The sequence below is a fragment of the Rhinoraja longicauda genome, chromosome 34, assembly GCF_053455715.1.
Source record: "Rhinoraja longicauda isolate Sanriku21f chromosome 34, sRhiLon1.1, whole genome shotgun sequence".
In the NCBI taxonomy this organism is placed as follows: domain Eukaryota; kingdom Metazoa; phylum Chordata; class Chondrichthyes; order Rajiformes; family Arhynchobatidae; genus Rhinoraja; species Rhinoraja longicauda.
Window position 1 is genome coordinate 14,415,485 of NC_135986.1, and position 26,001 is coordinate 14,441,485.

The 26,001-nt window shown below is 49.5% G+C and overlaps 2 non-coding genes across 2 annotated transcripts; one reads left to right on the top strand and one right to left on the bottom strand.

Moving 5' to 3' along the window:
• Positions 1–5,960: 5,960 nt before the first annotated feature.
• Positions 5,961–6,042, top strand: trnas-uga (transfer RNA serine (anticodon UGA)). Its single transcript has one exon. It is a non-coding gene; the product is annotated as a tRNA-Ser (tRNA).
• Positions 6,043–10,256: 4,214 nt separating this feature from the next.
• trnag-ucc (transfer RNA glycine (anticodon UCC)) lies at positions 10,257–10,328 on the bottom strand. The gene has a single exon. It is a non-coding gene; the product is annotated as a tRNA-Gly (tRNA).
• Positions 10,329–26,001: the final 15,673 nt, after the last annotated feature.

Consider the following 26,001-nt stretch of genomic DNA (forward strand, 5'->3'; position numbering starts at 1 on the left):
CTACCTCCTTGGTCACCCCTTCAAAAAATTCAATCAAGTTAGCCAGACACGACCTTCCATTAACAAAGCCATGTTGACTATCCTTAATTAACCCTCGATCCTCCAAGTGAAGACTGATTCTGTCCCTCAGAATCTTTTCTAGCAGCTTCCCCACCACCGACGTCAGACTCACCGGCCCAGGTTTATCCCTACTGCCCTTTTTATATAATGGCACCACATTAGCTATCCTCCAGTCCTCCGGTACATCCCCTATTGCAAGAGAGGCTCTGAAAATTTGTGCCAGAGCCCCCGCAATCTCCTCCCTTGCCTCACTCAGCATCCTGGGATACATCTCGTCAGGGCCCGGAGACTTATCCACTTTTAAGCCTGCCAGAGCCTCCAGCACCGTCTCCCTGTCAATAGCAATATGCTCAAGAACATCACAACCCTCCTGCTCCATTTCTAAGTCCGCATCGTCCTCCTCCCTCGTAAAAACAGATGCAAAAAATTCATTGAAAACATCTCCTACATCCTCTGGCTCCACACACAGCTTTCCACTATGGTCCCTGATGGGCCCCACTCTTTCCCTCGTTATCCTCTTATCCTTGATATACTTATAGAACACTTTGGGATTTTCTTTTATTTTGCCCGCTAGTGCTATCTCATGGCCCCTTTTTGCTCTCCTAATTTCTTTTTTAAGAACCGCCCTACACCTTCTGTATTCCTCTAATGATGTCTGTGCCTTAAGTTCTTTATGCCTTCCAAAAGCCCCCCCTTTTCTCGAATCAATCCTACTATATCGTTCGACATCCAAGGTTCTTTGGACTTGTTTGTCCCACCCTTAAACTTTAGGGGAACATGCTTCCTCTGTACTTTTTCAATTATTCCTTTGAATGACTCCCACTGTTCTGATGCGGTCCTCCCCACGAGAAGCTGATCCCAGTCCACCAGGGCCAACTTCTGCCTTATCAGATTAAAATCGGCCTTGCCCCAATTTAGAAATTTTCCCTCTGGTCCCTCTTTATCCTTTTCCATTACCACCTTAAATATGACTGAATTGTGATCACTGTCACCAAAGTGCTCTGCTACTGACACTTCAGCCACCTGTCCGGCCTCATTTCCCAAGATTAAGTCCAATACCGCCCCTCCCTTGTTGGACTTTCAACATATTGGCTCAAAAAGCCCTCCTGGATGACTCTTAGGAACTCTGCACCCTCTGCACCATACTCCGCACCATATTCCGTAATTTCTCCCAGTTTGAGAATGAGTGATCATTGCCTCCACCTATCAATCACCCCTTACATTTGCTGACCTTCTACTTCGCTTCCCTTCCTCCTGCCTCTCTAGTTTACGCCGCCTCAGTAGTACTAGCAAGAATATTGGTACTCTCTAGTTCAGACGCAAACCTGCCCTATTATAATGGCCAGCTTTGGTCCAGAAGATATCCCAATGATCCAACAATTTGAATCCCTGCTCCCACCTCCAACGCCTGACAAAAACAATAATCTGTCCTGTCTTCCTATTATTACACCCAATGCCGCGTGTCTCGGGAATACTCTGGAGATCACTGCCCTTGAGATTCTGCTTTTCAAACGATTTGCTTAACTCCATATGACGTGCATAGTGACTTATTGCTTCTCCTCTTCACCCGTGAGAATGTTCTGCAGTCGCTCCTCCAGACCATCGTAAACGTTCTGCAGTCGCACCGAGACTCCCTCGCGTCAGAAAAGCAACACACTATTCTTCTGTCTGGGAGTGCAGACACCCAGTCTGCGGCCACATAACCTTCTGCCGTCCCCCTAACAAGTCTCCTATCACTATTGCTTTGTTGGTCTTTGCCCTTCTATGTTGTGTCTCATGGCCTGGCATGGTGCCACTGTCTGCTGATGCTACTCTTCGCTGACAGGTCATCCCCCAACAGTTTCCAAAGAGCATGCATGTTTTAGAGGGAAATGGCCACAGGGGATTCCTGCACTCTCTGCTTACTCCTCATCCGGGTGGCAACCCATCTACGTTGTCCCTGCACCATAAATGTAACCATCTCAATATTGTCCCTATTTATGTCGCGCTCCTTTTCACCGGCAGCGCTGAGGTTGTCCAGACGCAGCTGCAGCTGGAGGAACCTCAAACCGCAAAGTGGCTAAAGACATCAGCCTTGTCAAGGAGACTGGTACTGGTTTAGGAGAGAAGGAAAAGAGTCAAGGCAAACTACTCTTGCACGGGATCTATATCTAACTGAGACCAAAAGGGTATATTTTAATGGATATTTACATGGCAATTAGGAGATTAGTGGGCAAAATTAGGGCACATGGTATTGGGGGTAGGGTACTGACATGGATAGAAAATTGGTTAACAGACAGAAAGCAAAGAGTGGGGATAAATGGGTCCCTTTCGGAATGGCAGGCAGTGACCAGTGGGGTACCGCAAGGTTCGGTGCTGGGACCCCAGCTATTTACGATATACATTAATGACTTAGACGAAGGGATTAAAAGTACCATTAGCAAATTTGCAGATGATACTAAGTTGGGGGGTAGTGTGAATTGTGAGGAAGATGCAATAAGGCTGCAGGGTGACCTGGACAGGTTGTGTGAGTGGGCGGATACATGGCAGATGCAGTTTAATGTAGATAAGTGTGAGGTTATTCACTTTGGAAGTAAGAATAGAAAGGCAGATTATTATCTGAATGGTGTCAAGTTAGGAGGAGGGGGAGTTCAACGAGATCTGGGTGTCCTAGTGCATCAGTCAATGAAAGGAAGCATGCAGGTTCAGCAGGCAGTGAAGAAAGCCAATGGAATGTTGGCCTTCGTAACAAGAGGAGTTGAGTATAGGAGCAAAGAGGTCCTTCTACAGTTGTACCGGGCCCTGGTGAGACCGCACCTGGAGTACTGTGTGCAGTTTTGGTCTCCAAATTTGAGGAAGGATATTCTTGCTATGGAGGGCGTGCAGCGTAGGTTCACTAGATTAATTCCCGGAATGGCGGGACTGTCGTATGTTGAAAGGCTGGAGCGATTGGGCTTGTATACACTGGAATTTAGAAGGATGAGGGGGGATCTTATTGAAACATATAAGATAATTAGGGGATTGGACACATTAGAGGCAGATAACATGTTCCCAATGTTGGGGGAGTCCAGAACAAGGGGCCACAGTTTGAGAATAAGGGGTAGGCCATTTAGAACGGAGATGAGGAAGAACTTTTTCAGTCAGAGGGTGGTGAAGGTGTGGAATTCTCTGCCTCAGAAGGCAGTGGAGGCCAGTTCGTTGGATGCTTTCAAGAGAGAGCTGGATAGAGCTCTTAAGGATAGCGGAGTGAGGGGGTATGGGGAGAAGGCAGGAACGGGGTACTGATTGATAGTGATCAGCCATGATCGCATTGAATGGCGGTGCTGGCTCGAAGGGCTGAATGGCCTACTCCTGCACCTATTGTCTATTGTCTATTGTCTATAAAGCATTTTAACCGCCATAATCTATTTGCTTCGAGCAGCAACAGTGACAGAGTGATCGAGGCACCATGCTCTCTGGAACGTTCTGCTTGAGCGGAAGATACAGGCTGGTACTCTAAAAGAGGTTGGAGCGCAAAGGAAAAGCAGACAATTCGTGGATAGTGAATTGGTTTCATGGAATGAAGCTAATCGTGAACGGTGGAAAGTTGTATTTCGCACTGGCCGTGAATATAGATGTAGCTCAGTCATCGGTGCTGAGTCCATTGCTCTCTGTCGTTTAAAAAACAATTTGGTGATATCTTAGTTAGCGTAGAAGGTTACCAGAAAATTACTGCATTTATGTTGATCAGTTCGGCAAGTGGGCTACGGAATTATTATTTGAGTTTAATGCGGGAAAGTGCGAGTTGTTGCATTTTGGTAAGTCAAACTAGCGCAGGCCCTTTACAGTAAATGGCAGCCCCCTGGGGAGTGTTGAAGGATCTAGGAGTCCAAGTACATAGTTCGTTGAAAGTGGGAAATGTAGGAAAGAATTGCAGATGCTAGTTTAAACCGAAGATAGACACAAAATGGTGGAGTAACTTAGCGGGAGAGGCAGCATCTCTGGACAGAATGAATGGGTGACGTTTTGGCTTTGGACCCTGCTTCAGACTAGTCAGGGGAATGGGAAACGAGAGATACTGACAGCGATGTGGAGAGATATAGAACAAATTAATGAAACGTAATGACGATAAAGGAAACGTAATGACGATAAAGGAAACAGGCCATTGTCAGCTGTTTGCTGGGCGAGAACGTGAACCTGGTGCGACTTGAGTGGGGGAGGGGTGGAGAGAGAGGAAGTGCAAGGGTTACATGAAGTTAGGGAAATCAACATTCATACCACTGGATTGTAAGTTGCCCAAGCGAGATATGAGATGCTGTTCTTCCAATTGGCCATTAGCCTCGCTGACAAGGGAGGAGGTCGAGGGTATAAAGGTCAGTGTGAGAATGGGAAGGGGAATTAAAGTGTTTGGCATCCGGGAGATCAGGTAGGTAAAGGCGGACCGAGCGAAGGTGTTCAGCTCAATGATCGCCCAGTCTACGTTTCGTTTGGCCGATGTATGATAATCCACATGTTGAACAATGGATAAAGTAGATGAGTTTGGAGGAGGTGCAAGTGAACCTTTGCCTAACCTGAAAGGACCGTCGGGGTGTCTGGACAGAATGGAGGGAGGAGGTATAGTGAATGTAGACCTGCAGCAGAGTGAGAAATGATCTGTCGCGAAGGAGCGCGGGACTGTTCCACCCCACCCGAGAACTGAGGCCCTGCTGATCTGATTATTAGTCTGAACACTTCACCGTGCCCTGTTAGATGATGCTCAGCGGCAGAGCTGGTCGCTTGCCTCTCTGTTGAAAGAACACATTCCGATGATATTTAGACGAAAGTAATAATTCCAGACCGGCGTCCTTTTGCAATGATTGTTAATGTTGTATCGTTTTCCAATTACTTCCGTTACCTCACGAGGATCTTTATTTGCAACAGGTCCCTCGTTTATACTCATATTGGTGACATCATACACCAGCCGTCAGTTTCTGATAGAAAGCGGTTTGATGTGTTTACGGTGACACCATGGGAATAATACCTATCAGGATTCATGGATTTAAACGTACACATGTCACAGGATGGACGTTTGCTTTTACCCATTGTGTGAAGTGACGTGATATCACTCAAATGAGCCATGTCCTATTTGTGCATCGGGTGAATTAACCGTCTGAGGGAACAGCTTCAAAACTGAGCATTCACCAGTGCTCACCTGAACGACAGGTGTGTCGTTCGTCGTTCCGCGTGACGTGACCTGTCGTTTCTCCACTGGCTGGGCATTTGGACTTCTCAGGAGTAATGGAAAACGAATCATTTACAATCACGCGTATGGAGTAATTTAGGGAACAATGAATGAACATGCCGAGTCGACTGAATAGCCATCAGGCGGATGAAATACCGTGGAATCGGTAAATCCATCTGCGGGCCACTTTGATACAAAAGGAAGAGAGATATAAAAGTGTGTAAGATTGAACTGCAGATGCTGGTTTAAACCGAAGATAGACACAAATAACTGGAGTAACTCAGCGGGACAGGTAGCATCTCTGAAGAGAAGGAATGGGTGACGTTTCGGGTCGACACCCTTCTTCAGATATGAAAGTGTTACAATAGCAGAAAATAAGGAAAATTGAACAATTCGGCTGCGCGCCATTGTACATATTAATGACGGAGAATAACTGGGAATGGACAAAATTTGGGTCGTACGAAACCTCTTTTTAATTTGTACAGAAGGCAGGAACGAATCAGTGTCCACACGTTTTCTTTGCTAACCGTGCTAAAACAATGCAATATCAACCATTTATTCAAGTGTAATTGGAACGCTGCTTAGCATCGTCTGCCGTTTTCTCCGTGAACAAACAACAAAGGAAACAACATTTCAAACCCAGACCAGCATATACCCCGATTACGATTTCTCACAGCGCTATTATTTTCTAAATCGCGGTGCAGCAAATGATATCAAGAGAGCTGCGATGGCCGAGTGGTTAAGGCGTTGGTCTTGAAATCCAATGGGGATTCCCCACGCAGGTACGAACCCTGCTCGCAGCGACATCATCTTCAGCGCCTGGTGCTGAACGACCGACTACTCCTCACAGTTTTACTTCACTTTCAGGTCTCATGAGGCCTCACCCATTCCTCTCCAGATTCATCGGGACCCCTGTTTGGTTTTGGCGACCTCTGAATTGGGCAGTCGGTTACCTTCGCTGTTCAGGTGATGGGAGCTGAGATAACTGTGCTGTCGGATATATATGGCGCAAATTCCCTTCGAGAGCGGAATGAGGCTCAAAATATTCCTAGTGGGGGAACGGACTTTTGCTCATGGTTTGGTGCCCCTCATCTTATTCAAAATTCGATGATGAAATAAGACGGAAAAATGAAAATAAAACGCTGTACCGGCCGCTGAACCTCGTGAACAAAAGGTAGATTCATCTTGCACCTGTCACTGAATTGTTTTTAGCCCTGGTCGTCTGCAATTCTGACTGAACCCACCCCAATCCAGGAGCTCCCCTCTGATTCTGTCCCGAGGAGGAAGGAGTCGGCGACTTCATGGGGGACGGCCATTAGATTCTGTACCCAATGCCTGATCGAAAGCCCATCGCTACTCGGTTGAATGGATGCAAATTACACGGTTGCTAATCTCAGTGAACTAAAACGCGGAGTGAGATGCTAAACAGCAGCAAATGCGAGCGGGATGCGGGCCGCTGTCAGATACCACGGGTCATCGGAGCGGTCACACACTGCAGGGGTTGCCGGGGATTTCAGCGACGGATAAAGCCTCAAGTTTAAGATGCGGTCACTGAGATGGTGTCGGATACAGGAAGGGCCACCGCCAAATTCTGTTAAGAAGAAGTGGTGTTAATACATCATCAGCGTATTTGCTTCAGGAGGTAGTTCCCGAAGCGCTCGGTTTCTCCAATCCATCCATTCCTCCTTCCCATATCGGCACTCTTTGCACCTCCAACGCATTACTTAGTCCAACAAAGCCCAAATGATTCCATCAGTACAAATACGGAACGGAGTGACGCTCACTTTCACTGTTGCTCCGAGAGAAACAAACCCCCTGACAAAAGTACTGTGCAAAGTGACTGGAATAGGTGAAGCCGTTTACCAAGCCGAAATTCCGTCTTTACCCGACTAGTTGTGCTGAATTGGTGTCTGATGCGTTCCTCGGTTCGCGGAATGGATGTTGGCCGGAAATGTATCTATCCAGAGTATAAAATATTTTCTCGCCTACATAAATATAATTCATGAATTCATGGAATTGCGATTGAAAACCTCGCTGAAGGAGTCGTTGGGCAGCAGAATAGTTGGGTCAGTGCCTCAGAATGTTCGCACGCTCGTACTGAAAATAAAAATACAGAATTTGCGCCAAATTCTACGAATACGTTGGAATGCCGTGAATGGAGAGGTTCCCAACACACAACAATATTAATGTGTGCACAAGGTAGACACAAAATGCTGGAGTAACTCAGCGGGTCAGGCAGCATCTCTGGAAAGAAGGAACGGATGACTTTCCGGGTCGAGACCCTTCTTCAGACTAATGTGTGCACAATGGCGCTCGGTTTGGCAACGTTGAGTTGAATTTTGAAATAAGCGACCACATAAAGGGGATAAACCAGTATCACGTATTCCACGCACCAGGTCGTTCATACGGGCGCGAAACCAAGCAATTAGTTCAGTCCGATGAAAATTCAAGATTTATTCCTGTTTTATTTGGGTATATTTTTGGTTTACCGAATTATTCTGCTTAATACAGTGGTTTGAATATAAATTTGTGGTGGATATGTCCTCATTCTTTAGGAATCGGGGGTTCCCCTCTTCCATTATAGATGAGGCTCTCAGTAGGGTCACCTCGATATCCCGCAGCTCCGCTCTTGCTCCCCCCCCCACCCATTCGCAACAAGGACAGAGTCCCCTTTGTTCTCACCTTCCACAACATCAGACGTCGCATAAAACAAATTATCCTCCAACACCTCCAACGTGATCCCACTACTGGCAACATCTTCCCATCTCCACCCCTTTCTGCTTTCCGCAGAGACCGTTCCCTCTGCAATTTCCTGGTCAACACGTCCCTTCCCACCCAAACCATTCCCTCCACAGGCACTTTCCCCAGCAACTGCAGGAGATGCAACACCTGTCCCTTTACCTCACCCATCGACTCTATCCAAGGACCCCGAGAGTATTTTCAGGTGAGGCACAGGTTCACTTGCACCTCCTCCAAACTCATCTACGGAATCCGCTGTTCCCGATGTCAACTTCTGTACATCGGCGAGACCAAGCGCAAACTCAGCGATCGTTTCACTGAACACCTCCGCTCAGTCCGCCTGAACCTACCAGATCTCCCGGTTGCTCAGCACTTTAACTCCCCATCCCATTCCCAATCTGACCTTTCTGTCCTGGGCTCCTCCATTGCCAACGCAAATTGGAGGAACAGTACCTCATATTTCACTTGGGTAGCTTACACCCCAGCGGTATGAACATTGACCTCTGTAAATTCAAATACCCCTTGCTTTCCCTCTCTCCCCTTCACCTCCCCATTCCCAGTTCTCCCACCAGTCTTACTGTCTCCGACTACATTCTATCTCTGTCCTACCCACTCTCCTGACATCAGTCTGAAGAAGGGTCTCGACCCGAAACGTCACCCATTCCTTTTCTCCAGAGATGCTGCCTGAGTTACTCCAGCACTGCGTGTCTGCCTTCGATTTAAACCAGCATCATCAGTTCTTTCCGACACATTCTTATCACAAGGCATTTTCATGATCTTAAGTAAAACACTCCTAATTTGCACAAAACGCTCTTCGCCACAAAATTGGAAATTTGAACTCCATCCAATCAAGTTCACAATATATTCACCGCGCACCTTTGGCATGAGGTGGTGCAATGTGTATCAGTGTGTATTTCCTCTTATAAAACATGGCAGTTCCTGTCCAGGACCACTGGAATAACATCCCCCAAACCACAGCCACTAACAACATCAAGGACAGTGCACGTGCGAGGCATCGCGCTCAGCACCTGCGCCCAAGCCGCACACCGCCGCGACTTCGAGAAATTCAGCAGGCTCTGCAGCATCTGCGAAGGGAATGAATTGTCATAGTTGCGGATCAATAGAGTAGAAGAGAACTAGGTCAGGAAAAAAAGACAAGGCAAGCAAGGGGGACCATATGATGTCGGGAGAGTAAATGACAAAAAAAAACAAGGGAAGACGTAACGTTCACACAGAACAACATAACGCACTCGTTTACGTGATACTCACTAGCAGAGTGGCGCAGCGGGAGCGTGCTGGGCCCATAACCCAGAGGTCGATAGATCGAAACTATCCTCTGCTATTTAACTCGGCTTTTATTTTCCATTCCGCATTTGCATTCCGCATTTGCACATTTCTTTCACATCCACAAATAAAACCGGTAAAGATGGTTGAAACGATGATAAACCAATGACAGCCGCGCGGATAACAGTGGGGATATTCCCGAGGAGCAGAGGGAATGAATGGGTCTTAGAGTGCAAAGGGGAGGGTGCAGGGGATGCACCAACATGTTGCCCGAGGTAGAGCGGATCGGTCAAAAGGCGAGACTGGAAAGATTGGGTTTATTGTCCAGGGAGCCGAGTCTGCAAGAGACCTGATTGGGGTTCACCTACTGATGAGGGGCTTCGGAAGGTCATTCCATCCCCACGCCGCGTCCACGGAAGTTGAAATCTGGATCCGACCCGATGTGTGGGTGGTGGGGATTCTCACAGTGTTTATGTATCTCTCGCCCTTGAATCACCAAGGCATTGAAGATAGAGTCGGTACTGTTAAACGCGTTCAGTGCGGATGGATACTTGATGGTCGGTATGGATATTTGGGACCGAAAGGCCTGTTTCTGCGCTGTCTATGGTACATCTCTCAGTGCAGAAGTCTGTGTCGGAATGAAGGGAGAGCGAGGGGAGAGATTCCACGGGAGAAACATAGAAAGACAGCTAGCGATGAGGAGATTAGCGTTACTCGGTGTGAATTGATCGCATTGTCGTGTTGGGATGTGTCCGAGTTTGCTCTGGGAATCTGCAACAGAATGATAACAGGAATCTGCGCTGATCCGCTGATGGATTTACCAAATGGCGATGGAATCGCATTCAAAGGGAGCGAAAGATCCGAGAGGATTTAAGAAGTTGCACGTGAATTTGCCGTAACAGTCCTCTCTGCCCATCGAGCTCTGCACAAATCGTGTTCTGTATTAAGTTCGTTTCTATCATTTCCAATGTTAGAGAAGTAAAATTGCTCAAATTGCGATGGCCGGGAATCGAACCCGGGTCAACTGCTTGGAAGGCAGCTATGCTCACCACTATACCACCATCGCTGTGAGGTGCCGCAGTATATTCGGGTGCCGAATGATCTCCAGCACCATGTGGCTTTGTGTCTTGATGATCAGTCCCCGCGCTCTTTCCTGACGGGTCATTTCTCACACTGTTGCAGTTCCAGCTGTACTGATACCTCCTCCCTCGACTCTATCCAGGAACCCCGACAGTCCTTTCAGTTTAGGCGAAGGTTCACTTGCACTTCCTCCAAACTCATCCATTGTATCCGTTTTTCAACATGTGGACTCTTATACATCGGCAGGACCAAAAGTAGACTGGGCGATCGTTCCGCTGGACACCTTCGCTCAGTCCGCCTGGACCTACCTGATCTCCGGGTTGCCAAACACTTTCATTTCCCTTCCTATTCCCACATTGACCTTTCTGTCCTAGGCATCCTCCATTGTCAGAGTGAGGCTAATCGCAAATTGGATGAACAGCATCTCATATTTCCCTTGGGCATCTTACAACTCAGTTGTATGAATATTGATTTATCTAACAAAGTAACCCCTGCACTCCCTCTCTCTCCATCCCTCCCCCACGGAAGTCGCACCGGGTTCCCGTTGTCACCTTCCAAAGAGCTAACAATGGCCTGTTTCCTTTATCATTGCTACTTTTTTGCATTCATTTGTTCTATATCTCCCTACATCACTGCCTATATCTCCCGTTTTGCTTTCCCCTGATTAGAAACATAGAAACATAGAAACATAGAAAATAGGTGCAGGAGTAGGCCATTCGGCCCTTCGAGCCAGCACCGCCATTCAATATGATCATGGCTGATCATTCAGCTCAGTAGCCTGTACCTGCCTTCTCTCCATACCTCCTGATCCTTTTACCAAAAAGGGCCACATCTAACTCCCTCTTAAATATAGCCAATGAACTGGCCTCAACTACCTTCTGTGGCAGAGAATTCCACAGACTCACCACTCTCTGTGTGAAGAAATGTTTTCTCATCTCGGTCCTAAAAGACTTCCCCCTTATCCTTAAGCTGTGACCCCTGGTTCTGGACTCCCCCAACATCGGGAACAATCTTCCCACATCTAGCCTCTCCAACCCCTTAAGAATTTTATATGTTTCTATAAGATCCCCCCTCAGTCTTCTAAATTCCAGCGAGTACAAGCCCAGTCTATCTAGTCTTTCCTCATATGTAAGTCCCGCCATCCCAGGGATCAATCTGGTGAACCTTCTCTGTACTCCCTCTAAGGCAAGAACGTCTTTCCTCAGGTTAGGAGACCAAAACTGCACACAATACTCCAGGTGCGGTCTCACCAAGGCCCTGTACAACTGCAGCAGAACCTCCCTGCTCCTAAACTCAAATCCTCTTGCTATGAATGCCAACATACCATTCGCTTTCTTCACTGCCTGCTGCACCTGCATGCTTGCTTTCAATGACTGGTGCACCATGATACCCAGGTCACGTTGCATCTCCCCTTCTCCCAATCGGTCACCATTCAGGTAATACTCTGCTTTCCTGTTCTTGCCGCCAAAGTGGATAACCTCACATTTATCCACATTATATTGCATCTGCCATGCATTTGCCCACTCGCCTAATCTATCCAAGTCACTCTGCAGCCTCCTAGCATCCTCCTCGCAGCTAACACTGCCACCCAGCTTCGTGCCATCCGCAAACTTAGAGATGTTGCATTCAATTCCCTCGTCCAAATCATTAATATACACTGTAAATAACTGGGGTCCCAGCACTGAGCCTTGCGGTACCCCACTAGCCACTGCCTGCCATTCCGAAAAGGACCCGTTTATTCCTACTCTTTGCTTGCTGTCCGCCAACCAATTTTCTATCCACCTCAACACTGAACCCTCAATACCGTGTGCTTTAAGTTTGTACACCAATCTCCTATGTGGGACCTTGTCGAAGGCCTTCTGAAAGTCCAGATATAACACATCGACTGGTTCTCCCTTATCCACTCTACTAGTTACATCCTCGAAAAATTCTATAAGATTCGTCAGACATGATTTGCCTTTGGTAAATCCATGCTGACTTTGTCCGATGATTTCTCCACTTTCCAAATGTAATGCTATCACATTTTTAATAACTGACTCTAGCATTTTCCCCACTACCGATGTTAGGCTAACTGGTCTATAATTCCCCGTTTTCTCTCTCCCTCCCTTTTTAAAAAGTGGGATTACATTAGCTACCCTCCAGTCCTCAGGAACTACTCCAGAATCTAAAGAGTTTTGAAAAATTATCACTAATGCATCCACTATTTCTGAGGCTACTTCCTTAAGCACTCTGGGATGCAGCCTATCTGGCCCTGAGGATTTATCTTCCTTTAATCCATTTAATTTACCTAACACCACTTCCCGACTAACCTGGATTTCCCTCAGTTCCTCCATCTATTTAGACACCCGGTCCCCCGCTATTTCCGGCAGACGGTTTATGTCTTCCTTAGTGAAGACAGAACCAAAGTATTTGTTCAATTGGTCTGCCATCTCCTTGTTCCCTATGATCAATTCACCTGTTTCCGACTGCAAGGGACCTACATTTGTCTTAACTAATCTTTTTCTCTTGACATATTTATAAAAGCTTTCGCAGTCTGTTTTTATGTTCCTTGCCAGTTTTCCCTCATAATCTATTTTCCCCTTTCCTAATTAAGCCCTTTGTCCTCCTCTGCTGGACTCTGAATTTCTCCCAGTCCTCTGGTATGCTACTTTTTCTGGCTAATCTGTATGCTTCATCTTTTGTTTTAATACTATCCTTGATTTCCCTTGTTAGCCACGGATGCACTACCTTTCCTGGTTTGTTCTTTTGCCAAACTGGGATGAACACTTGTTGTAGTTCATCCATGCGACCTTTAAATGCCTTCCATTGCATGTCCACCGTCAACCCTTTCAGCATCAATCACCAGTCTATCTTGGACAATTCACGCCTCATACCCTCAAAGTTACCTTTCTTTAAGTTCAGAACACTTGTTTCTGTATCGACTTTGTCACTCTCCATCCTAATAAAGAACTCTACCATATTATGATCACTCTTGCCCAAGGGGCCTCGCACAACAAGACTGCTAACTAATCCTTCCTCATTACTCAATACCCAGTCTAGAATGGCCTGTTCTCTCGTTGGTTCCTCGACATGTTGGTTTAGAAAACCATCTCTCAAACATTCCAAGAAATCCTCTTCCTCAGCACCCCTGCCAGTTTGGTTCACCCAATCTATATTTAGATTGAAGTCACCCATTATAACTGCTGCGCCTTTAGTGCATGCATTTCTAATTTCCTGCTTGATGCCATCCCCAACCTCCCTACTGCTGTTAGGTGGCCTGTACACAACTCCCACTAGCGTTTTCTGCCCCTTAGTGTTTCGTAGCTCTACCCATATCGATTCCACTTCCTCCAAGCTAATATCCTTCCTTTCCACTGCTTTAATCTCCTCTCTAACCAGTAACGCTACCCCACCTCCTTTTCCTTTCTGTCTATCCTGCCTGAATATAGAATATCCCTGGATGTTGAGCTCCTAGCCTTGGTCACCCTGGAGCCATGTCTCCGTAATCCCAACTATATCATAATCATTAATAACTATCTCCACATTTAATTCATCCACCTTATTACGTATACTCCTTGCATTGAGACACAAAGCCTTCAGGCTTGTTTTTACAACTCTCTTACCCCTTGTACGATTATGTTGAAAAGTGGCCCTTTTTGATTTTTGCCCTGGATTTGTCTGCCTGCCACTTTTACTTTTCACCTTGCTACCTGTTGCTTCTACCCTCATTTTACACCCCTCTGTCTCTCTGCTCCAGCTCCCATCCCCCTGCCACATTAGTTTAAATCCTCCCCGACAGCACTAGCAAACACTCCCCCTAGGACATTGGTTCCATTCCAGCTCAGGTGCAGACCGTCCTGTTTGTACTGGTCCCACCTCTCCCAGAACTGGTTCCAATGTCCTAAAATTTTGAATCCCTCCCCCTTGCACCATTTTCAAGCCACGTATTCATATGAAATATCCTCCTATTCCTACTCTGACTAGCACATGGCACTGGTAGTAATCCAGAGATTATTACCTTTGAGGTCCTACTTTTTAGTTTATCTCCTAGCTCTCTAAATTCACCTTGTAGGACCTCATCCCGTTTTTTACCTAAATCGTTGGTGCCAACGTGCACCACAACAACTGGCTGCTCACCCTCCCCCCTCAGAGATATCCCTGACCCTTGCACCAGGGAGGCAACATACCATCCTGGAGTCTCGTTTGCGGCCGCAGAAACGCCTATCTATTCCCCTTACAATTGAATCCCCTATCACTATAGCCCTTCCACTCTTTTTCCTCCCCTCTTTTGCCGCAGAGCCACCCATGGTGCCATGAACTTGGCTGCTGCTGCCTTCCCCTGATGAGGCATCTCTCCCAACAGTATCCAAAATGGCATATCTGTTTAGGAGGGAGATGACCGCAGGGGACTCCTGCATTACCTGCCTACTGCTACGCTGGCTAGTGGCCACCCGTTTCCTTTCTGTCCACTTATCTTTTACTTGTGGTGTGGCCAACTCGCTATACGTGCTATCCACGACCTTCTCAGCCTCGTGGATGCTCCAGAATGAGTCCAACCGCAGCTCCAACCGTTCAATGCGGTTTGCCAGGAACTGCAGCTGGACACACTTCCTGCACACGTAGTCATCAGGGACACCGACAATATCCCTGATCTCCCACATGTTGCAGGATGAGCAATCCAAGGGGCCGATCTCATCTGACATGTCTTACCCCCAAATTAAATCAAATCCCTCTTAATCCTTTAAACTGTACCTTTACTAAAAAGCACTGAACCCTTAACTCACGGAACCCTTAACTTCCTGAACCCTGAACTCACCAAACCCTTAACTCACAGAACCCTTAACTTCCTGAACCCTGAACTCACCGAACCCTTAACTAAAAGTACGAATAAAAAGCAGAATTACAACGCCCAATCAGCTGCTTCCTCTAGTCCGCTTCCACCAATCAGCGGCTTCCTCCAGAACACTTCTTTTAAAGTGTGTGGGAACGTTTTTATCCCCCGCTCCAACCGCCTCCAACCGCTTCTGGGCCTCTGGGTGAACAAAGCCCCGCGCTGGGTTTTTAAACCTACCGCCCGGACGCTGCTCCAACCGCCTCCAACCGCTTCTGGGCCTCTGGGTGAACAAAGCCCCGCGCTGGGTTTTTAAACCTACCGCCCGGACACTGCTCCAACCGCCTCCAACCGCTTCTGGGCCTCTGGGTGAACAAAGCCCCGCACTGGGTTTTTAAACCTACCGCCCGGACGCTGCTCCAACCGCCTCCAACCGCTTCTGGGCCTCTGGGTGAACAAGGGCCTCGACCCGAAACATCCCCCATTCCTTCTCTCCAGAAATGCTGCCTGTCCCGCTGAGTTACTCCGGCACTGTGTGTCCACGGTTTAAATCAGCATCTGCAATTCCTTCCTACACATCCCAGTTTCAAGGAACTGTGCACTTGCACTCCTAGATCCTTATGTTCTACAACACTCCCCAGGGGCCTGTCATTTACTGTTCAGGACCTGCGCTAGTTTAACTTACCAAAATGCACCAGCTCACACTTTCCTGCATTAAACTCAAATAATAATTCCCCAGCCCAATTGCCGAACTGATAAGGTACTGCTGTAATTTTCTATTGAAGAATAACTGCAGATGCTGGTTCAAATCGAACGTATCACAAAATGCTGGAGTAACTCAGCGGGTCAGGCAGCGTCTCATGAGAGAAAGAATGGGTGACGTTTCGGGTCCAGACCCTTCTTCAGAATGATGTCAGGAGAGGGGTTGGAACAAAGATAGGATGTAGTGGGAGACGGAAAGGCAGTGGGAGAACTAGGAAGGGGAGGGTAAAGGGAGGGACAGAGAAACTATCTGATGTTGGAGAAATCAATGTTCATACTGCTGGGGTATAAGCTGCCCAAGCGAAATATGAGATGCTGTTCCTCCAATTTGTGGTGGGCCTCACTATGACAATGGAGGACGCCCATGACAAAAAGGTCAGACTGGGAGTGGGAGGGGGAGTTGAACTGCTCAGCCACCGGGAGATCGGGTTGGTTAAGGCAGACTGAGCGAAGGTGTTGAGTGAAACGATCGCCGAGCCTGCGCTTGGTCTCGCCGATGTAGAGAAGTTGACACCTGAAACAGCGGATACAATAGATGAGGTTGGAGGAGGTACAGGCGAACCTCTGCCTCAACTGGAAAGACTGTTTGGGTCCTTGGATGGAGTCGAGGGGGTAAGTAAAGAGACAGGTGTTGCATCTCCGGCGGTTACTGGGGAAAGTACCTGGGGAGGGGGTGGTTTTGGGTTGGCAACGGACGAGGGGGGCAGGTTGTTACGGAGGGAACAGTTTCTACAGAAAGAAGAAAGAGGAGGAGATGGGAAAACGTGGCCAGTAGTGGGATCCCGCTGGAGGTGATGGAAATGTTGGAGAATAAGATGTTGCATACGCTGGCTGATGGGGTGGTAGCTGAGGACAAGGGGGACTCTATCCTTGTTACGAATGGGGATAGGGGGTGCAAGAACGGAGGTGCGGGATATAGAGGAAGCTCTAGTGAGAGCCGTATCTATAATGGAAGAAGGGAACCCCCTCTGATGGCCTTGTATGAAACATCTCAACCTGGGTGCAGATGTGGCGTAGATGGAGGCATTGGGAGAAGGGGATAGGGTTTTTACTGGAAACAGGGTGGGAAGAAGTGTAGTCAAGATAGCTGTGGGAGTCAGTAGGTTTGTAGAAGATGTCAGTCACTAGTCTGTCTCCTGTGATGGAGATGGCGAGATCCAGCAACGGTAGGGAAATGTCGGAGATGGTCCAAGTATATTTAAGAGCAGGATGGAAATTAGTGGTGACATTTACGAAGTCTGTGAGTTCTGCATGGGTACAAGAGGTAGCACCAATGCAGTCGTCAATGTAGCGGAGGTAGAGTTCGGGGTGGGGCCAGTGTACGCCTGGAACCGGGATTGTTCGACGTGCCCCACAAAGAGGCAGGCGTAGCTAGGGCCCATGTGAGTGCCCATAGCTATGCCTCGAATTTGGAGAAAGTGGGAGGAGTCAAAGGAGTAGTTGTGGAGGGTAAGAGCCAGCTCTGCTAGGCGGAGGAGAGTATTGGTAGATGGAGATTGGCTGGTTCTATGGTCGAGGAAGAAACGGAGGGCTTTAAGACCATCCTTGTGCGGGATGGAGGTGTAGAGTGACTGGACATCCATGGTAAAGACGAGGGAGTGGCGGCCTGGAAACCGGAAGTTATTGAGGAGACGGAGAGCATGTGAGGTGTCTTGGACATAGGTGGGTAGGGATTTCACGGTGGGGGGGGGGATAGGATAGAGTCGAGGTAGGTGGAAATTGATTCGTTGGGACATGAACAGGCAGAAACAATGGGTCTGCCAGGACAGTTCTGTTTGTGGATTTTAGGGAGAAGGTAAAATCGGGCAGTGCGGGGCTGGGGAATGATAACGCTGGTGGAATTACAGGGCAGAGCGCCGGAATTGGTGAGATCAGTGATAGTGTAAGTGATTAAGGTCTGGTGCTCGTCAGTGGGGTCATGGTCCAAGGATAAGTAGGAGGAGGTGTCAGAGAGTTGTCGTCTGGCGTCAGTCCGGTAGAGGTCAGCGCGCCAGACTACCACGGCACCTGATCACCCCTCTTCCTGCTGCTCTCTAATGTAAAATGCCCGAGCCTGCCCAACCTTTCTGTACAACTCAGACCCTTAACGTCTGGCAACATTCTCGTTCATCTTCTCTGCACTCTTCCCATCGTGACAATATCATTGAAGACAAACTACGGAAAGATGGTAAAGCAACAGTGTTGGCGTAGTGGGCAAATGTAACTTCCCCAATACTCAAGAGACATGCTCAGTACAAAAGACATGGAAGGGGTAGAATGTATTTATTTTATTTGATACATCCAAGAAAGTTTCCTGAAACAGCATCTGGATGGTGCAACTCGAGGAGGGATCAGACTGGACCATGTACGGAGAAACAAACATGGCCAGATGACTGGTGTTTCAGTGGATAATATTGTCCATACCGTCAGCACATACGTACTTTAAGATAGTCATGAGTGAGGATAAGTCTGACTCTTGGGATAACGTATTGGGGTAAGCCATTAAGAGCAGGAGCTAGCGAGAAACAAAATGGGAGAATATTATTAGATAGGTCCACATGCGAGTCGATTAAAGTGTAGTTGTTCAGAATTCAGTTCCAGTATAGTCCTGTAAGGAGGAAGGATGAGGAGGCAACTTAACGGAACTATAAATGACCAAGGACCGTGCAAATTTGATCAATACGTCAAATAATGTTCATATAATGTAGAGACAGATGAATTCAGACGGGTAACTTGAGGATTAGAAAGTAAGCTAGAAAAAAACAAGTCAGCAGTTCGAAGGGTCAAAAGTTCCCGTGAAATGTCACTGACGTCGGATTAAAGAAAATCCCAAGGCTTTTTGTACGGACTTGAACCGTTGTGTGGACCGTGCTGAAACTGTCACTCCGCACCGTGTTGCTCCGCATTAGAAATGCGGCACCTGACCATGACGCAATAAGACAAAATACATTGCATCTGGAGAAGTTTGCGGGAGTGTTCGGAATCATGTCAGATTGATTTAAACATCGGAGAAAGCAAAGACGCTGGCGCACCTTTATCGTGGTGGTATCTACTTGCTGGGCCCAGAACAGGTGGGGCTCGCGGTGGATGAACGTGAGGGGGGAGGGGAAGACAATGAGGACCCGGCTTGGGGGGACCGCCGTGAGGGATGGTTGGAGAACAAGGGGTACCCGGTGTGGGGGAGGGGGGATCTCTAGTCAAGTCAAGTCAAGTCAAGTCAAATTTATTTGTCACATACACGATGTGCAGTGAAATGAAAGTGGCAATGCCTGCGGGTTGTGCACATAAAAGAATTACAGTTACAGCATATAAATAAAGTTAATAAGTTACTATTGGTGTCGACAAAAATTTAGTCTCTGGGGTTATAAAAGTTGACAGTCCTGATGGCCTGTGGGAAGAAGCTCCGTCTCATCCTCCCCGTTTTCGCAGCGTGACAGCGGAGGCGTTTGCCTGATCGTAGCATCTGGAACAGTCCGTTACTGAGGTGGCAGGGTCCCTCATGATCTTGCTTGCTCTGGATCTGCACCTCCTGATGTATAGGTCCTGCAGGGGGACGAGTGTAGTTCCCATGGTGCGTTCTGCCGAACGCACTACTCTCTGCAGGGCCATCCTGTCCTGGGCAGAGCTGTTCCCAAACCAGGCTGTAATGTTGCCGGACAGGATGCTCTCTACAGCCCCAGAGTAGAAGCAATGAAGGATCCTCAGAGACACTCTGAATTTCCTCAGTTGTCTAAGGTGGTAAAGGCTCTGCTTAGCCTTACCCACCAGTGCGGCAATGTGCGTTGCCCACGTCAGATCCTCTGTGATGCGGACTCCCAAGTATTTAAAACTGCTCACCCTATCCACAGTAGACCCATTTATCTCCAGTGGCATGTACGTCCTTGGATGTTTAGCCCTTCTGAAGTCCACAATCAGCTCCTTTGTTTTAGTGACATTCAAGTGGAGGCTATTGTCCTGACACCAGAGTGCCAGATCAGCCACCTCCTCCCGGTAGGCCTTCTCATCGTTGTTGGAGATCCAGCACACCACCACAGTGTCATCAGCAAACTTGATGATGGAGTTTGAGCTGAACCTGGCCCCACAGTCATGTGTGTACAGGGAGTACAGTAAGAGGCTAAGGACGCAGCCCTGGGGGGGATCCTATGTTCAGGGTGAGGGAGCTAGATGTGTGTTCCCCCATCCTGACCACTTGGGGCCTGGCAGTGAGAAAGTCCAGGACCCAGGCACACAGAGGGGCGCTAAGCCCCAGTTCCAGCAGCTTCTCAACCAGTCTGCTGGGGACTATTGTTTTGAATGCTGAACTAAAGTCAATGAACATCATCCTCACATAGCCCCCCTGGCTGTCCAGATGAGAGAGAGCGGTGTGTAGAACCTGGGAGACCGCATCATCCGTGGACCTGTTCGGACGGTATGCGAACTGTAGTGGGTCCATGTTGCGAGGAAGGAGGGCGCAGATGTGCTTCTTGACTAGCCTCTCAAAACATTTCATGACAACCGAGGTGAGGGCCACCGGTCGGCAGTCATGTAAACACGCTGGAGAATCTCTAGTCTAGATTCCTCTGCCCATGGGATAAGTCTGCGTTCGTTTGTTTCTTTGTTCATTTGTTCCGGTGAAGGCGCTGTGCACAGGACAGGCAGCCAACTGTCGCTTGTTTTCACTTTGAATTTCAAGTTATTGTGTACCTTGTGTGTTGTGAGTGTCGGCAGACCAATTTCCCTCCGGGGATGAATAAAGTTTTATCGTATCGTATCGGATGTATCGCATCCAAGATGTTAACGCCAGGAATTTGATGCCATTACTTCCCTTCATCATCGACCCTCAATCTAAATAGATGCTGCTAAATTAGATCACTGTACAATTGGTGGTTGGTGGCGGACACTGGATGCGGTGGGCCGAAGAGCCTGATTCTGTCTTAAATAACTTTGATTATTTAATCAAACAATGACTTGCAATATAGACCCGCGATGCCTTTAAGAGGGGAATTTTTTGAGCGTTCGCTGAAGACAGAAGCACCTTCACTGGTTGATTGGAACCAGGCCCATCCACGGGCGTCCTCCATTGCCATCACGCGGGAATGCGGGAGGCGGCGGACTCTGGGCCTGCGGCTGATTGGGTCATTCACTGGCGGTAAAAGAGCGCCGTGTGAAAAAGGAGGAGTCGGCTCTAGTGCATCATTCACCCGGAGACTTGGCGCGTTGAGATGGACGGGTTATGGGCACTTTGTTTGGCTTTTGCTGCAACCTATTCAGCGCAGCCGCCCCCTCTGCATCTCCCGGCCGATAAATGTTGGCTGTCTCCTCAATTCCGCAAAGACTGTGGGTTTGTGGGGATTTCTGGCCGCGAGTGCGTGCAGAGAGGCTGCCGCTTAGATGCAGATCATGCGCATATTCCGCCGTGTTTCTATTCACTTGACAACCTGCCGGGTGTGTATCTTTCTGGCCACTGTGTTCTGGGGATTCGCCGATCTCTTTAATCCTGATACTCGCGGGTATCAAGGTCAATCACCAGTTCATCGAGACTCCTCCCGTCTGGAGCGGGTTACATTGTTCACCGCTGAAACGTAGAATTCTGATCGTATTTTAGTCATTCTGTGCCGGTGTTTTCCCGCTGTTTGGTATTAGTCATGTTACCGTGGAGGAGGGAAAGGGAGGGGCTGGGGCTGAGCGCCCCTTTGTTACTACACTCCAGCCCCCAGCCCCAAATCAATAGACACCGGCAGATCAGCCGCATCTGTGCGTGGCAGGGAGCTGGTCGAATTGGTTTGCATTGGAGAGGGTGTAGAAGGGAGCTATAGTTTGTGACCTGTTGTCCCGGGTCTCGACTCTACCGTGCATTATCTAACAGCCTTTCATTGCCCATTCCACAGAGTGCACAAAGGACGGGCAGATTCTGGTCGCTATCGCCAAGGATGTGACGCTGCCCCCTGTAAACCTGAGCACGGTGTACGTGAAGAATGGGTCCGGAGCCGAGTGCCGTCCCACCGCCGCCTCTACATATGTTGTGCTCTTCCAGTTCGCGCTCACCGAGTGTGGCACTATGGCGAGTCCGAAACTTGTTGGTTGTAGAAGAAGTTTATTGCAGCCGCAATATTCGAATACAGAGTTAAACAACAAGGTAAAGGACAACCATTACAAACTTACTGTCTTCCTTGAAGACTTCGCCGAACTAACTAAATCGGGCGCCAAACGCGCACATGACATCGCTGGCCAATCAGCGATGTCGCTCCCTGGACCAATCCCCATGGTCGCGTTCCCACGTGACCTCGCTGGCCAATCCGAGGGTTCGACGACCTGGACCATTCTCTATGGTCGCTACATGACCCCCCCCAGAACCCGAGGTGCGGAACCTAACAGGGAGCCGGATTTCGCGACCATAACGGGTACGGAGAGGGACAGCCTGAACCACAGGAGCCGGAGGTTCCGGACTTGGCGGAACAGCCGGGACGGGAGGTTCTGGAGGAACTACCGGAACGGGGGGTCCAGGAGGAACTGCCGGAACGGGGGGTCCTGGAGGAACTGTCGGAACGGGGGGTCCTGGACTGAGCGGAACTAACGGAGGTCGGCCTCTCCTAGGGGTTTGACCGACCAGGACTGGTTGATCCGGATCCAAATGGGCAGGTTTGAGCCGGGACACTGAGACGAGCTCACTCTTGCCGCACATGTCTAAGGTGAAGGTAGCCGTTCCCTTACGCAAAACCCGGAACGGCCCTTGATAGACCCTCTGCAACGGGGCGCGATGGGCATCTTTACGCAAAAAAACAAACTCACAGTCCTTCAGGGAAGACGGTTCATGTACCATGGGACACCCATGACTTGAAGTCGGAACTGGAGCCAGGGAGCCCACCCGTTCCCGGAGAGATGCTAACACTGATGGGACGGTAGGCAGCTGGTCTGAAGGGTCAGGAAACAGATCTCCGGGTACTCGAAGTGTCGAGCCATATACTAGCTCTGCGGACGACGCACCGAGATCTAGCTTAGGAGCAGTCCGGATGCCCAAAAGAACCCAAGGGAGTTGGTCTACCCAGTCCGGGCCTTCCAGCCTTGCACTGAGGGACGCCTTAAGTTGGCGGTGGAACCTTTCTACGAGTCCATTTGCCTGAGGGTGATAAGCAGTCGTGGGTTGTAACTTGGACCCGTACAGTTCTGCCAGCGCGGCCCAGAAGGACGAAGTGAACTGTGGCCCTCTGTCAGTGGTAATAACTGCCGGGACCCCGAAACGAGCTACCCAATGAAGGGCCAAAGCCCTAGCACAAGACGCGGACGAAATATCAAACAATGGGAAAGCCTCTGGCCACCGGGTGAACCGATCCACCACCGTGAGGAGGTGGGTGTAGCCCCGGGAGGAAGGTAAAGGCCTGACCAAATCCACGTGGATGTGGAAAAAACGAACAGCCGGGACCTCGAAATCCTGTACGGGGGGCTGGACGTGGCGCTGGACTTTAGAGGTCTGACAGGGCATGCAGGAACATGCCCACCCCGCTACCTGTTTCCGCAGGCCATGCCAGACAAACCTCGCTGCTACCAAGGCAGAGGTGGAGCGGATAGATGAGTGCGCCAGCCCATGAATGGCATCGAAAACCCGGCGCTGAAGGGAGGGTGGTACTACCGGCCTGGGACGGGGAAGAGAAACATCGCACCAGACTTTCGTGCCCTCCGACCCACAAGCTACCTGGGCCAACTTCAATCCCGAAGTGGTGGACTGGTATGTCGAAGCGGTATCCGCTAGAAGCTGTGCCTCCGCAAGCTCCTGGGGATCCACCTCGCAGTCCACCGCCGAAATAGGGGGAAAAGCAGGTCTAGACAGGGCGTCAGCAACGGCATTAAGCTTACCCGCGACATGACGGACATCGGTGGTAAATTCGGAGATAGCAGTCAGATGCCGCTGCTGGCGGGCCGACCATGGGTCAGACAATTTCAAAAAAGCAAATGTTAATGGCTTGTGGTCCGTAAATGCCACAAATGGGCGGCCCTCGAGGAAGTACCTGAAATGACGAACAGCTAAATAGAGCCAGAAGCTCTCGGTCAAATGCGCTATACTTCAGCTCGGCCGAATTTAGTTGCCGGCTGAAAAACGCTAAAGGCTGCCAACGGCCACCGACCTGCTGCTCCAGAACCCCGCCCACCGCCACGTCAGAGGCGTCAACCGTCAGGGCCGTGGGGGCGGAGGGGCTCGGATGGACCAACATGGTGGCGTCTGCCAAGGCTGCCTTAGCTGCTGTAAAAGCCGACTCAGCGGTCGGGGACCACAACAACTCTACCGGATTCCCTGCAAGGCATTGGAAGAGTGGGCGCATGACTTGCGCAGCTGCCGGAACGAACCTATGGTAGAAATTAACCATGCCTACGAACTCCTGTAGCCCTTTTACTGTGGTGGGCCTAGGAAATGCCCGGATAGCCTCCATCTTTTCGGGCAAAGGGGAGGCGCCGGCAGGGGTAATTCTGTGCCCTAGAAAATCAAGAGCAGGAAGGCCGAATTGACATTTGGAGGGTTGGATTATGAGCCCGTGGTCTTGGAGCCGCTGGAACACGGTCCGCAAATGGGCCTGGTGTTCCTGCACGGAGGGGCTGGCGACCAGGATGTCGTCTAAATAAATAAACACAAACGGTAAACCCCGGCCCACGCGGTCCATCAGCCGCTGGAAAGCCTGTGCCGCATTCTTTAAACCGAAAGGCATACGCAACCATTCAAACAACCCGAACGGAGTAATTGTTGCAGTTTTCTGTATGTCCTCCGGTCGCACCGGAATCTGATGGTATCCTCGCACCAAATCGATTTTGGAAAACACCACCGCTCCTTCCAGCCCAGATGAAAAATCCTGTAGGTGCGGTATGGGGTAGCGATCAGCCGTGGTGACAGCATTGAGACGCCGATAATCGCCACATGGTCTCCACCCCCCAGATGCCTTGGAGACCATGTGTAACGGCGAGGCCCACGGGCTGTCAGACTGACGGACAATTCCCATTTCCTCCATTTTCCTGAACTCCGCCCTTGCCACCACCAGTTTGTCTGGCGGTAGTCTCCTGGCCCGAGCGAAAACGGGAGGGCCTTCGGTGCGGATGTGATGGACCACACCGTGCTTAGCCGAAGGCGTGTCAAAACGTTGGACGAGCAGCTCCGGAAACTCTGCCAGAATCGCAGCATACGAGTCGGGGGCCGCGACGACGGCCTGGACAGTAGGGCTGGGCGAGGAGGCGATTGTCGGAGCTACGTGCTCATCTTCGGCGGAGGGTCGGAGGTCGTTACCGCGGACATCAGGAACCAGTGAAAAAGCCCAGAGAAAATCTGCGCCCAGGATCGCTTGTTTGACGTCGGCTATGATGAATGGCCATTCGTACGTGCGGAGGCCTAACACAAGGGACATCTTCCGTGTACCGAAAGTGCGAATTGGGCTGCCATTAACCGCGATGAGGGTGGGACCTGTCTTACCCGATCTGGTTTCGAGGTCGGTCGGCGGCACTATGCTGACGATGGCTTCCGTGTCTACCAAAAATTCTGTGTCCGTGAATCGATCATGGACATAGAGGCGCCGGTTCTGGCCAATCGTAACTGCCCCTATGTACGATCGGCCGAGGCATTTCCCGCGAAGGTACAAGGCAAACGGCAGTTGCGGGATTCGTTACCCCATCGTAGGTGATAATAGCACCAGCCGCGCTTGTGCGGATCTTTTTGGCGGGCTTTCGGAGAATTGGCGGGAGACGTGGCGCCATCTTGCCGTCGCTGTGGCGTGGTCACTGATGTCGAGACTTTGTTCATCGAACCACTTGCCTTGTTTTTTGCCGCTATGAGCGCGTCCGCTTCCGCTGCATATGCTTCGGGGTCCTTAAAAGAACAATCCGTGAGCAGCAGTCGGACATCCTCGGGAAATTTCTCGCGGAATGCCTGTTCGAACATAGGGCAATCCGTATGCTCACCGGCTAGCATCATCATTTCGGCCATGAGGACGGAAGGCAGTTGGTCTCCAAGATCTGGTAGGTGCAGAAGTTTTGCCGCACCACCATGCTTATTAAACCCGAAGGTTCGCAGTAATACTTTCTTCATGGCCTCGTACTTGTTTTCCGCAGGTGGATCCACGATGAACCGCATCACGCGCTTGGTTGTGTCCGGCGA